The 13,716-nt window shown below is 44.4% G+C and overlaps 1 protein-coding gene across 2 annotated transcripts in view; it reads right to left on the reverse strand.

Moving 5' to 3' along the window:
- WASHC2C (WASH complex subunit 2C) overlaps positions 1–13,716 on the reverse strand; it is a 664,131-nt gene that overhangs the window by 154,409 nt on the left and 496,006 nt on the right. The gene's annotated exons all lie outside the window — the stretch shown is intronic.

The following is a 13,716-nucleotide window of genomic DNA, read 5'->3' on the forward strand; positions in this document are numbered from 1 at the left end:
TTTGTGTTTATTCCTTCAGCTGGCTAAGTTGTTTTAAATTGATAAATGTTACTTACCAGTGATGTAGTGCTCGTTATGGAGGCTAAATTGCCAAATTAAATGTTCTGCTTGCTCTCAAAGGTTTGGTTTTGTCCAAAGCACAACAACAAATCCTACACCATTGCCCATTTAAGTGTAAAGGTGCAGGCCAAAGCACACAATTTGACCTTCATAGGCACAAACAAAAAGGATTTACCTTTGCTTGTTCGTGCTATTTCTTCACACTTCAATTGCATTGTGTGTGCTCCATGTACATTACCCCAGAGCATTACTGGCTTTATAGAGAGGACAGGTTGAAGGACAAAGAACTTGATAATTTCTTCTTTACCGATTGCCATTCATTAGTTCCCAAAAATATATATTTCATGAATCTATTATGATTCTGAAGGATGAAAAAAATCTCTATTTGTTATCTATGTTATCTTGTTATTTGACTAGCCATCTATATCTCCGATAAGTTTATTAACACCATAATATCTTCTACACATATTGGCAGCTAAACAGAAGCTCTATCTTGTTCCTGCTTCCATAAACGACTGTTATATACTGTGTAACATCACCATTAATCTAATCAGCGTAGCAAAGAAAGAGATACCAAGGGCATTACCTAAAACTATCATTAAGATGAAAGCCAAATAGTGAGGCCAATTTAATGCTAACAGAGGATTTTAATGTAAACCTGTTTGGGTGTGATGGTAACAAGAATTGGATCTTTCATGATCATTTCTTCCTGTATGCAGGCAAGCTAATCAGAAGGGAGACAAACTGGGGAAAGAATTAGTGATTGTCATCCATAGCTTGGGTCTTTGCTAACTGAAAGGGTATTAATGAAAGGCCATCCTGCATGCTGACTGACTGAACCTCAACCTACCCCAGCGTGTCCATATATTTCTTCAGGCATTACACTAGCTTCCAGTTGCAAAGACAATCCAATTTAAACGCTTTGCGTAGTTTAGAAAGTGTTGAATGGTAATGTTCACAAATGCTTTCGGGACAACATTCTGCCTTACTGGTGCACTGCAATTGATCTAGTGGCCATGAATTTTCCAAACTTGCATAAAAAAGTCAACAAACTCCCGCTGCATATTCATCTTCAAATGAATCCTAAACAGTTTGTGACAAAGCCGGAAAACGTGACGTTCCTCTACCCTTTAAACTCTTGTTTCTCGTTGAACAATCTCATGGAAATCCAGCGAAAGGACACCTTTGCCTGGGCAACATAGCAATCTACAAATCACTTAACATAACATAATAAATACTTACTCGTCATTCCATAGACAATCAGTGCTAGATTGCACTTTTGTGTCTGCAGAAACTTTCAAATGTATATTGCACTTTGAAATCCTAGCCAGAGAAGAGAATGATCATTCCCCTCAGCTTGTGACAATCTTAGGTGAACACTCTTGGAATGAGCTGACAAATTGTGTTGCAAGCTCCACTGTTTGTGAGAAATTAAAGCAAATAAACCGGTCTGAGAAGAACGACTGCCTGTGTACTTAGATTGCAAAAAAGAACAAGTTACTTACCTTAAATAATGCTCTTTCTGGAGGATACTCTAACAGCAGATTCCTCCCCTTCAGAATATCCCTGAGCATCAGATGGGCTCAAGAAACTTTTCACACGATAGTGCCCGGCCCACTAGTAGGTGACAGCGTGCTGCTCATGCCAGACTTCGTTTCAGCTGGAAATGGCCACCGGAGTCACATATAAGCTCCTCGCCCGCACGCTGACATCAGTTTTTTTTTTTACTCTGTCCATGGCCTTGGATGCTGAGCCCCCAAAACAGTAATAGTACCAGTGTGAAGTTCTATAACTTGGGACCTCTGTAGATGGAAAAAGAGACCATGCCAGAGAACAGGGAGGAGGAAGGAGAGTGAGGAATCTGTACTTAGGTATCATTGTTGTGTATTTCTTGTATAGCCCATTGTTGTTTTCGATGTTAGCCTATTGTGCATGTCGTAGGCCGCTTTGATTATGTACACTAATTATCATGCTTGCTTTTGTGCCACATTGCATTTTCACACAAAACCAGCACATGTTTTCGTATTTTATTATTTTCCTGGGATTTAGTCTGAACAGCCTATGCAAGGCAAACAACATTCATTCTGGTCAGACACTAGCACCTAGACACAATAAAAGAATGCAGCTACTGTTTTGAATACACATATCTTGTCATATAACTGAGAGCAGTGGTTCTGAAAAAACAGACACAGAGCGAAGGTCCTGAGACAAGAGTGTTGCATCAGCTGAGATGTAGAACATCCACCTATGTATGCTAAGGTACGGGGTCCGCCACTAAACCCAGAGATGTATAATTTATAAACACTTAGCTTCTGTAGTACTGGAGGGTTTAGGCAGATCAGTCAGATAAAATGACAGAGCTTTTTATTTTATATGGTTTATTAACCATGCTGAAGACATTATTGATATGTATATGTTTTCTAATTGTGGCGCAATTATTGCATCTTAGATCACTATAGTTTAAATAAACATTGTAAACTTCCTTTGTGCCTCTTCTTTATTTTATTGTGGGCAAGTACGAGTGAGAGATCGAAACGGTGTCTCTTGTTACCGCAATCCCTGAGAGGGAAGAGTGTGTTATGTTGTGGGGTGCAAAATCACATGTCTCTCTGGATAGGTTAGGAGGGCAAGTGATGCACTATACTGAGTCGGACTCAGACTCATAGATACTAACGTGGCTTGGTAACTCAGTCCCCTACATGCTGAAGTTCTATGGTTCCCAACATAGTTCTATTCCAGAGCAGCATCCTGGCAACACGGCTCCGCCAACGTTTGGTCAGGTACTTATTTGCGGGAACCCTGAGTAGTGTTTCTGCTTGCCCACAATACTCTTGCACCTTTTACAGGAGACGTCGGTGGTGTTGGGGAATTATCCTCCACAGTATTTAGGAATCACCTAGTTCTGTTGGTTTTTCAAGCTTGAATATTAAAAGGTTTAAACCCAGTTTGTGTTACACTTTTAATCCCCCCTTGTTTTCTCATGGCGCAAACAATTGATATTGCGGCTAACAGCTGACCAGTAGTCGATGCACATTTGCAGATTTGGTTGCCTCATCAGTCAGAGGATTCCCTACAGCATGTGTTTCCACATGCTGGATCAATGACCACTAACTCCCAGAATGTTCTTCAATGGAACTAGTCAACAGGGTGTTGGCTACTCATTCTTCTTCGCATAGACTGAAAAGAGACTTGTCCCTTGTCAACATTTCAGCCGCTCCAGTGACTGATGGAATTGTTTGGGATAAAGTTCCTTCCAATATATTCAGCCCTATGGAGATCCTGCAGATACGACATTGGTTCAAAGTTTCTATAATGATGTAATAGTACTTGGGTTGCACTCAGATCATTGGGATGTTGAAACCGTAAATTCTATGCTTTTTATACTGTTTTTAAATCAGAAGACCTGTACCTCAATTCGACTAACTATGCTGATATGTTCTGTTATCACCATTATGGCCATCATTTTCTACGCAGAGCCAGAAGTCAACGTCAACCTTTTAATGATACACAATGGGGAAATTGTCCGACTCCCCCACAAGGGAGGTCTAAAACGCATAGACAAATTCAAGTATTTCACAGGATATGACACTTTAGACCCTCGTCATATTATTTCAAATTAGTCGCTACCCCATAAAAAAAAAAAAAAAAAGCTTACACAGACCAAAGACTGTATACAGCTTTGTTTGGTAACCAATTAGCCCTTAAAGGCTATGATTGCTTGAAATACATAAATGATCTTATTGAATGACACCGTCCAGAAGACTACATGTCTGAGATTGGCAAATTATACTGAAGAACAACTCAATAGCATGGTACAGAATGGTACATTTAATTTTACACTTTCAGGTCCTATTGGGCGGTTATAGTGGCCAGGAAACACTAATGGTTGTCATGCTCATTTTCTTAATTCCACACCTGGGTTCAAATCAATTCTTGTATTGTTATCACGTATTCAGATGGGAAAATTGTGTCAACAATGGTTGAAACAATCTACACTATCTGCAGTGCAACAACATCTTTCTCTCCTGTCTGAAGACATGGATTTCTCAGATTTTCTTTTGGGTCCCAAATCTCCACGTTCCAAAAGATTCATTTATGCTACTTATTATGAAATTTGGAACTTACTCCAAATTGAAGCTGCCACACGTTTAAGAAAAATTGACCAAGATAATTTGGATAACGTGCTTGCTGTTGTTGATAATAGTATTAATAATTTAAATAACATTGCACCGTCTGTTATTGATATTATGCAAAGTGACATGTCAATAATGTATTATGAGTAAAGTCAACTTAGACCTATTACGCAGTTTAGAAGGACGCTTCAAAACCCTTAAAAATGGGTGCCTACCATGGCGCTATTTGGATTGCAGTAATTTGCTCTTGACCTTTAATTTAACACACAGCCAACAACTATTGGCAATGAAAGACGCCACCTACACCTACACTTTGCTACATTTAGAATAACTTACAATCACTATAGCTGAAACACCTTCAGCATTGTGGTAAATACACTGCATGAAATATTTTCCTGTTGGTCGATATGAACCCCTCGGAGGCAGCTTCATTCATGAGTTATGGTCACTTCCCTTCTCCTATCATTGAGAACGTGCCAATAAGGAAGTTTTCTTTACTGGAGAGGAATGCGACTCTTCTGTTGGACATTCACTCGTTTGCAAACATGTTAAGAACCACGGTGCACGTAATGCTTAAGCCCCGAATTTGGACTGTTATTTTAAAGGAATACCGGTTCCCGCAATTCTTTCGCTTATTATGGGCCTTTCAAATTGGAGTTATTTAATGCTTAGTGATCAAGACTGTTGCTAAAATGTTAGCTGGAGTCCCCTATATCTTGTCCATTTACCAGCTCGTTACTTGTTGCAACAAGGTCCTGTTCACATGGGATCATAGAAAGCTCGTTGGGGCCTTCCATTTCAACTTTGAAGACAGATATCAACAAGATAAACAGACTTAAAGCATTATTATTTCAAAATGAGGTAGCTCTCACATCTGCTCGCGAAACCTTCAAATTGCAGGTGGCTAGAACTTCTAGTGAAATACACTCATTGTTAAATACTAACCTTTGCGTGCATTGCGATGAATTAGTATATCAAATTTTTAATGCCTCTAATCCGGTTGGTCTCACACACTTTTTTCAAGGTGTCGGTTGTGGCCTCGTCAGTTCGTTCCAAACTGTCTTTAGAAAAATATCAGCTTTTATTCATTTCATTTTTTCTAGTGTGTTCAGAGGAAATATGCTGCTGTTATTCCTCATTTGCAGCATTCTCATCCTATTTCTGCTTCTCAGTAATGAATGTTCCATTTGAAAGCTCTCTGGAACTACAACTGCTCCAACACTATCACATGCTTCAGTATTTTTCGAATATTTCTACTACAAGAACTGAACCTTGATTGGTCCTTAACATTCCGGCCTGCCTGGTTTACTTGCGTACAACCAGTGTTCCACTGGCTCTGGAACCTCTTTGAATGGGCACTGGATATTTGCCTGGCTTTGCAGCCACCCCCTGCCAAGGACATTAAACTGCTAAGGAGTCCCTTAGTGATCCATTTTCAGGACTGTCCCTTAGATTTGCGACTCCTCCACAATGCCAAGTTTAAGCCACTCACTTTTAAGGAAATATGTGCATCTGCAAATGGATCATAGAATACAGGCTCTGCTAACACAGATGCAGGTTACACGGTAACTATCTCAGCACTGTCTAAGACCGAGGATCGTGTCTATTCTTTGGAACTTGTGACGCTGTTAATCAATCATCTTTTTCAAAGTCGTATTCCTTTTGGAGTCCCTGGCCTTTAAATTTGCGAGTGACACAATGGATTCCTCCAAAGCATCATAATTATTATTTTTCTAAATTGACAATTAGGTTTTTAGCTTTCCCAATGTAAGTTTATGAATTATGCTTTGAGTTTGTTTATCTCTCAAATACATTTATATTTTTTGTGATTTATTGTGCTATTATCCTGACCAAAGGGAGAGTGTTGTGTGTTTCTTCTACAACCTGTTGCCGTCTTCCCTATGTTAGCCAATTTGTGCATGTTGTAGGCCGCTTTTATTTTTTACACCTTACTAAATATCATTCTTGCTTTTGTGCCACATTGTATTTTCACACAGAACCAGCACATCTTTTCGTATTTTATTCTTTCCCTGGGATTAAGTCTGAACAGACTAGTCACGGTAAAACATTGCCCCTAGTTATTCTCTCTGGTCAGTTACAAGCACCTAGACATAATAAAGAAATGCAGCTGCTGTTTTGAATACATATATCTTGTCATATAACTGAGGACAAGGGTTCTGAAAAAACAAACACACAGAGCGAAGGTCCGGAGACAAAAGTGCTGTGTAAGCTGATGCATAGAACATCCATCTATGTATGCTAAGGTATGGGATCTGCCACTAAACCCAGAGATCTATAGTTTATAACCACTTTGCTTCAGTAGTGCGGGAGGGATCTGTCACATAACATGATAGGGCTTTTTATTGTAAATGGTTTATTAACCATGCTGATGACATTATTGACATGTATTTGTTTTCTATATTGTGGCACAATTATTGCATCTTAGAGCACAATAGTTCAAATACACATTGTAAACTTCCTTTGTGTCTCTTTTTTAGCTTATTGAGGACAAGTATGAGAAAGAGAGCGAAAGTGTGTGTCCTGTTACCGCGATCCCTGAGAGGGTTGAGAGTGTCATGTTCTTGGGTGCCAAGTCACTTCTCTCACTGGAAAGGTTAGGAGGACAAGTGAGGCAGAATAGCTAGGCGGATTCGGGCTCATAGATACTGATGTGACATGGTGACTCAGTTCTCTACATACTGATGTTCTATGGTCCCAGCATAGTTCTGTTCCTGAGCAGAATCCCTGCAACATCCTACAGAAAGGACATTACAGAAGGTGAGTGAGTTGTTCTTCTGATGGATACTTCTAACTGCATGTTCCTCACTCTTAGAATGTATACCAAAGGTACCTCCTGTGGGAGGTCTGTGTAATGTGCTCAAACTAAGGAGTCTTGCAGGACTGGAAAGAGTGAAATGCCCGTCCTTTTGGACCCGGATTTCAAGGCAGTAGTGCATGGTGAACGTGTGTATGGACGCTCACGTCATTGTGTGACAAATGTAGAGAACAGGCATTATATATACCAACGTAGTGGTAGCAGTCTTGACTCTGGTGGAATGAGCCCTCAGTCCTTCTAGATGCTGCTTCCTGGCCACTGCGTAGCATACCTTTCTGCAAAGCACTATTCACCTGAACAAAGTCCTTTTTCGCACTGCCTTGGCTTTCTTTGCCCCAGAAAACCCCACAAAAGGTGAATGCCCACCCAATGATCTCTGGCATGATCAATTTAAGAGCTTAGGGTTCTTTTGGGGGCCAGCCCATGGAGCTTCTCCTCCTTCGAAGGGTGAGGCGGAGCAAATAAATTTGGGTGGGCAATGGATTGCCAAAATGAAATAGGAGTCATGCCTTTTGGTTGCTTTGATCTTCAAAGTCAGAAGACACAATGAACAGCTACTTCTCGGCTCTAAGGAAGCAAACATGAGCAAAGTCAGGACCATGAAGAGATCCAACTGTGGCATCACAAAGTGTCTAGGGGCAAAAGTGTGCTAAGCATTTTAGAAACCTCATCACAACATGTGATTTAAACAAGAATGACTAGCTAGGCAAACACAAAAAGGCCGAAAGGGATGACAAATAACCTTTAACGGTACCCAGAGCAAGTCCTTGCTGGGCCAAATAAAACACAAACAATAACACATCTGACAGTATGGTTTGTAAAGGGGCTGTGTTTTAAAACCAGACCACAAATGTATCCCAGACATAAATGTACTTAGTAGAAAGGTGTTCTGCAGCAAGAAAAACAACTGCAAACCCAGGAGGGATATCGAGCACAGTCAACCTCAGTCTCATGAAGGTGCAAATTGCGCAAGGCTGGGTGAAAGACTCTGCCATTCTGCTGTGACAGAAGATCCTCCTGAAAAGGCAGCCTGATTGGAGTTAAGATGCTCATGCCCAGAAGTTCAGAGTACCACATTCTCTTGACCAAATCCTGAGGCACTATAATGATTTGGGACCGGACATTTTAATCTTTTTCAGAACTCGGGGCAGGAGAGGTAGCTAGAGAAGGCTTACAGGAATCCTTTGCACAACTATATGCAGAATACGTCACAGAGAGAGAGCCTTCTTAGGAATTCCATTACACAGACGTGCTGACACTGTGTGTTCTTGGCAGTGGCAAAAAGTTAAAGCCAGGGCTATCTCCACTGATGGAAGACGTGCTGTGACATCTCTGTGTGTCACTACCATTTGTGATCCACAAGGCATCACCGGCTGAGTTTGTCTGCCCTGGCATTTAAAGATTCCGCCAGGTGGTGCACGACCAGAGTAATGCTCTGACAATTCAGCTAGTTCCAGAAGCAAATGGCCTCTTGGCACAGGACACCTCACCGCCCTGCTTAGTACAATACGCATGGTGGTGATGTTATCCATGCAGACATGAAACGGCCTCCAATTGATAGACGAAAGGAAGCTTTCAATGCCAAGCGAATGGCTCACCACTCCAACAGCTTGATGTGGAGACTGGTGTCCTGTGATTGTCACCTTTCCCAGATGATCTTCCCAATCCAGCAGTGATGTATCTGTCAACATCATCTGCTCTGGGTGGGGTAGGGAGAGGCATCTTCCAGTGGTCTAATTATGGTCCGGCAGTATCTTTTGCAGATTCTTTCCAGTCTCTTACAAAATCTGGATAGAATCTGACAGGTTTGCTTGATGCTGGGCACAATGAGACCAGATGCCCCTGGAGAACCCACATTTGCCATTTGGCAGGGTTGACAAGCAAGATGAATGAAGCCAATAGGCTAAAAAGCCTCAGAGCTACCCTCACAGAGGGAGAAACTGAAACATCAGAATCATAGTCCAAATGTCCTGGACTCACAGATCTGGATAGAAGGCCCGATAAGGAACTGTATTAAGGGTGGCTCAGTTGTAAGGGAGCCTCTGTGAAGGAGTAACGTCTGACTTCGACATCCCAAAGGTGTCAGAAGGATCACTGCTGTCTGGAGGTGGTCCACAACTGACTATTGTGAGCCTGCCTTCAATGGCTAGCCAATGACATAGTGGAAGACTAGTATTCCTGGTATCCACATATACACTGCAACCAACTTGAAAATATTTTATTCTAAGTCATGCAAGGTAGCAGAGGCTGGTACCAGTGCTGGGAGGCCCGTTGGGTAGCCATGTGTTTTATAAATCTCAGTGAACATCATAGAATCACTGCCATCACTTTCGGGAACACCCTAGGGACACTGGTGAGGTCGAAGGGAGCACAGAAAACAAAATAATGCTCTTGCCACACCTTGAACCTCAAGTAGCGCCTTTGGGTCTGCAAATCAATAACACTGAAATAGGAAACCTGAAATAGGAGACCATACAGTCTCCTGGATCCAGGGCAGCTAGAACTTGGGCCAGTGTGAGTATCCTGAATTGTCCTTCTGCTGCAAGAAGCCAAGAAGTGAGATCTAAAATAGGACAAAGGCCTATGCTTTTTTTTGGCACCAGGAAATGGTGGAAGTAACACCCAGTTTCTATTTCAGAGGCTGGGACTCTCTCTATACCTCCTTTCGCCAAAAGAGCCTGTATTTCCTGCGTCAAAATAGACAAGTTCTTCTTCAATAGATGCTCTGATGCTGGCGGACGAGGTGGCAGGTCGGAAAAGAATAGCAGAGTGTAGCCCTATTGAACTATCTGCAGGACCCACCTATCGGATGTTATGATCTGCCACAACTGGACAAAATTACTGATTCTCCCTCTCACAGGGTGGTCGTGTGCTGCTTAGGGCAAACTAAAGAGGTTTAGAAGCTGCTGCCAGAAGGGTGAGGGACTGCTGTTTGCTGTCCTGCGGGCCTGAACATTGTCGAGCGGATCACAGTCTCTGATGGATCTTGGTGTTGACTGTGTGCAAAAACCCATGGTGAGGCCTCGAAAGGGATGAAACTGTAGGGGATACTATTTTGTGGGCATGGAGAAATTGAGGAAGCACGCTATCTCTACTTTCTTCAAAGTGCTCTAGTATGGAATTAGCCTTCTCACCAAATGGGTGAAATCCATATCTGTCAAAAGGCATATCCATCACTTATGCCTGAACATCACCTAACAAGCCTGTGGATCTCATGCATACGTGGTGATGGAGCACCACGTTACTCCTGCCAGTTCTGCCTTGATCTTATTACAGAATTGGCTGTGTCCTGGCCAGCCTGAATAGTTTGCACTAGGTTGGCATGGAATCGCGACGAGACTGCTGGCAAGCTCTCTGTGACCATGTCCCATTATGTGTGGGAGTACCCACACTGCAAGCAGCTGGGGCTGACTGATTAAAGGTCTGGGCTAGCCCAGGAGAACATCCATTTCAAGAATTTCTCAATTCTCTTGAACTCTGTCTGGGTGGGAGAGAGTTGAGATCAATCCTTCTAGTAGATTCCTGAACTGTCTGCCTCTCAGTAGCAGGGTCCAGCGGCAGGAAAGTAGGGTTACTCAAACAGGTCTGTGGCATTGTGCTACCTGTCCATTTAGAGGTGGGCAAGAGCAAGGCTTAGCCCAGGTACCCATGAGTGTCAGTCAGGGCTTTGTTTCAGTGAGTGCACCAAGTGCTCATGCAAAGCCTGCCCAAGCTGCTAAACTTCTGTGGAGACATTGGTTTTCTGGCACTTGAGTTGCTCGTCTGATGACTACTACAAATTAAACTTCAGTTAAATGGCCAAGTGGGCAGCCCAACCTCATGACAGGGAAAGTATCTATTCCACTAGCCTCTTGTAGCTTCAAACAGAAATTGTCGTCATCATAGTGGGGGCTAATGTATTACCATCATCACCTAAAGCTGGTTGACTTTGGTCAAAATCCTATCCAAAAAGTTGCTGGACCTGTTCCAGAAAGAAACCTTGGTCAAGGTTAAGACAAATTCAGTTGGGACAGGACAATAGGAACAGCATCCTTCTGCGGCGCACGCGTCGTCAGGGCCAGCATTGTAATGGCAGGACCTTCAAATGGATCTTGGTGCGAGATGTGGGTTTAGCTACAAACTCAGAGCTGAACACAAAGCAGGTTCAGGAAGCACAGACTGCACTGAGGATGGATCTACTGGTGGTAACCAGACTGAAGGCCTCCGCTGATCCTTGTGGCCTGAAAGTGTACCACAAAGAGCTGGTAGGGTGCGAAAGATCTGCAACACGGTTTTCTTGAAAGCCTCAATCTGTTAAAATGTCACCAATGACACCAGAAATTCAGGGTGCATCTGGATCAGCTTTGGAATTGGTTCCTCAGTGGGGGACTGGGAGTGACATTACAGAGCACCTTGACGTCGTCATGACTAATCGGAGAGAGTGGAGAGACTGGATTGAGTCTCACTTGGCCTTCTTGCGCTTCTTCTTGGGCCTCAACTTACCTGAAGACTAGGACCACAATGATCACCTGTTGTGAGAATGTCCCGAGAGTGCCAATTGGTCTGAGCCCTCAACTTCGAATGGGAGCTACACGAGTTAATTCGGTATTTGACGACATACAGCTTGGCTTTGCGATCCTGTATCATATTTGGATTCATAAGGGCAAACTCCTTTCATGAGTAAGAGTTTTGGCCCGAACCCAAACACCAGAGACACACCTCGTAATGATCTGTCACAGACATCCGCTTGCAACTGTCCCTACAATGTTTAAATCCTGTAGCTTTAGGAGGGGATATTTTCCCTTGAATACTGGAAAAGAATATTCAGAAAAACTTGTCAATTGATGAGAAAGTTAGGAGCTAGATCCAGATCTGTAAATGAAGGCTCGGAAAGAAAGAAACTGACTTTAGTGCACTAGGGAGGTGCTTATATATCGTTCATACTGTTTGTTTCAGGGTAGAACAAGGTTGATGCCGAGCTGCACAATGCCCCCTACTAGCATGAAGGTGCTCTGCTGAAAAATCTTTCGGATCCAGTATGGCACCTTGAGATATTCTTAAAGTGAGCAATCTGGGATTAGAATAATCTATCAAAAGTATACCAAAGGGCGACCGGATACATTGGCGCCTCACCTCCGCGCAATGTTCCTGGCGGCCCACTCGCTGGGCTCCCTCCCGCTTGACCAGCGTCTGGTAACAATCGTGGTGATCCACAAGGAAGGGAGACCTCGGGACCGGGTTACTTCTTATCGGCCTATCTCACTACTGAATGCGGAGCCCAAAATTCTCGCCAAGGTACTGGCCAATCGGCTGGTCGGTGTGGTGGGAGATCTGGTTCATCAGGACCAGTCTGGCTTTATTCCCCCATCGCAACACAGCCCTTAACCTGCGGCGTTTGCATGGGGTGCTCGCGCGCGTCCCATTTATACGGGAACCGGCCATTTTGGCGTCCTTGGATGCCACCATGGCGTTTGACACGCTTGAGTGGCCATACATCTGGGCGATGCTTGCGAAGTTTGGATTTGGCCCAGGATTCATCAGTTGGGTCAAATTGTTGTACTCGGGCCCATTGGCGCAGGTGGCCGTGAACGGAAGAGTATCGGCCCCGTTTGAGCTGGGCCGGGGCACGCGACAGGGCTGTCCCTTGTCGCCGCTTCTTTTTGCGCTTGCCTTGGAGCCCCTGGCGGAGTGGCTGCGGTGGGAGCCTTCCATCCGTGGTCTCCGTTGGACCCCCCGAGTATGAGGACCGCGTATCCCTATACGCTGATGACATCCTTCTGTACCTAGCCTCCCCACGTAAATCACTTATAGTGCTGGTTGATGTTTTACATTCGTTTGGTCGTAACTCCGGTCTCGTCATCAACTGGGCTAAATCGTGCGTGTATGTTCTCTCTGGGGAGGCTCCTATTCTCCCGCGGGGCTGTCTGATCCAGATCGCCCCGCAGGGATTTCGGTACCTGGGTGTCTTCATTACTCTGGACCCGGAGGCCCGGTATGAACGGAACCTGCTTCCCCCCCTCCAGCGCCTGCGGGTAGATGTCACACGCTGGCGGCGCCTGCCGCTTTCGCCGCTCGGCCGGGCGGCATTGTTCAAGATGATGTCTCTGCCGCGTTTCCTGTACGCTTTGCAGAACACTATGGACTTAGTCCCGGCGCGCTACTTCCGTGAGGTGGAGAGTCTGCAACGCCGCCTGTTCTGGGACGGGAGGCCGCGTATTGCCCTGGCGAAGCTGACGCTCCCATGGTATGACGGGGGGATTGCCCTCCCGGATATTAAACGGTACTATTGGGCCTCCCAGCTCGCTGCAATTAACCATGGCCTATACGGGCCCGCCTTAAACCCGGCATTCGAAATGGACAAGATGCTCCTGCCAGGTGGCGACTACAATCGAGCGCTCTATTCTAGCGCGCCCGACGCTCGTCTGACGGGCCCCACGCGTGTCATGGTGCAAGTCTGGCACGCGGCCAATGCAGCTATGGGGTGGAAGGACCGTTTGACCCGGGCGTCACCACTATACGCGTCTGAGCGGTTAGGTTCCCTGTGGACCTCTAAGGGCTTTGAGAAGTGGGACATAATAGGTATCAGTAAAGTGGGGGATCTCTGGACGAGGGGAGGATTTAAAACGTTCGATATGCTGCAGACGGAATTTCAGTTGCAGGGCAGTGAATACTTTCGGTATTTGCAGGTCCGTCATGCGCTGGGCTCCG

Source organism: Triturus cristatus, chromosome 1_2 (genome assembly GCF_964204655.1).
Source record: "Triturus cristatus chromosome 1_2, aTriCri1.1, whole genome shotgun sequence".
Taxonomy (NCBI): domain Eukaryota; kingdom Metazoa; phylum Chordata; class Amphibia; order Caudata; family Salamandridae; genus Triturus; species Triturus cristatus.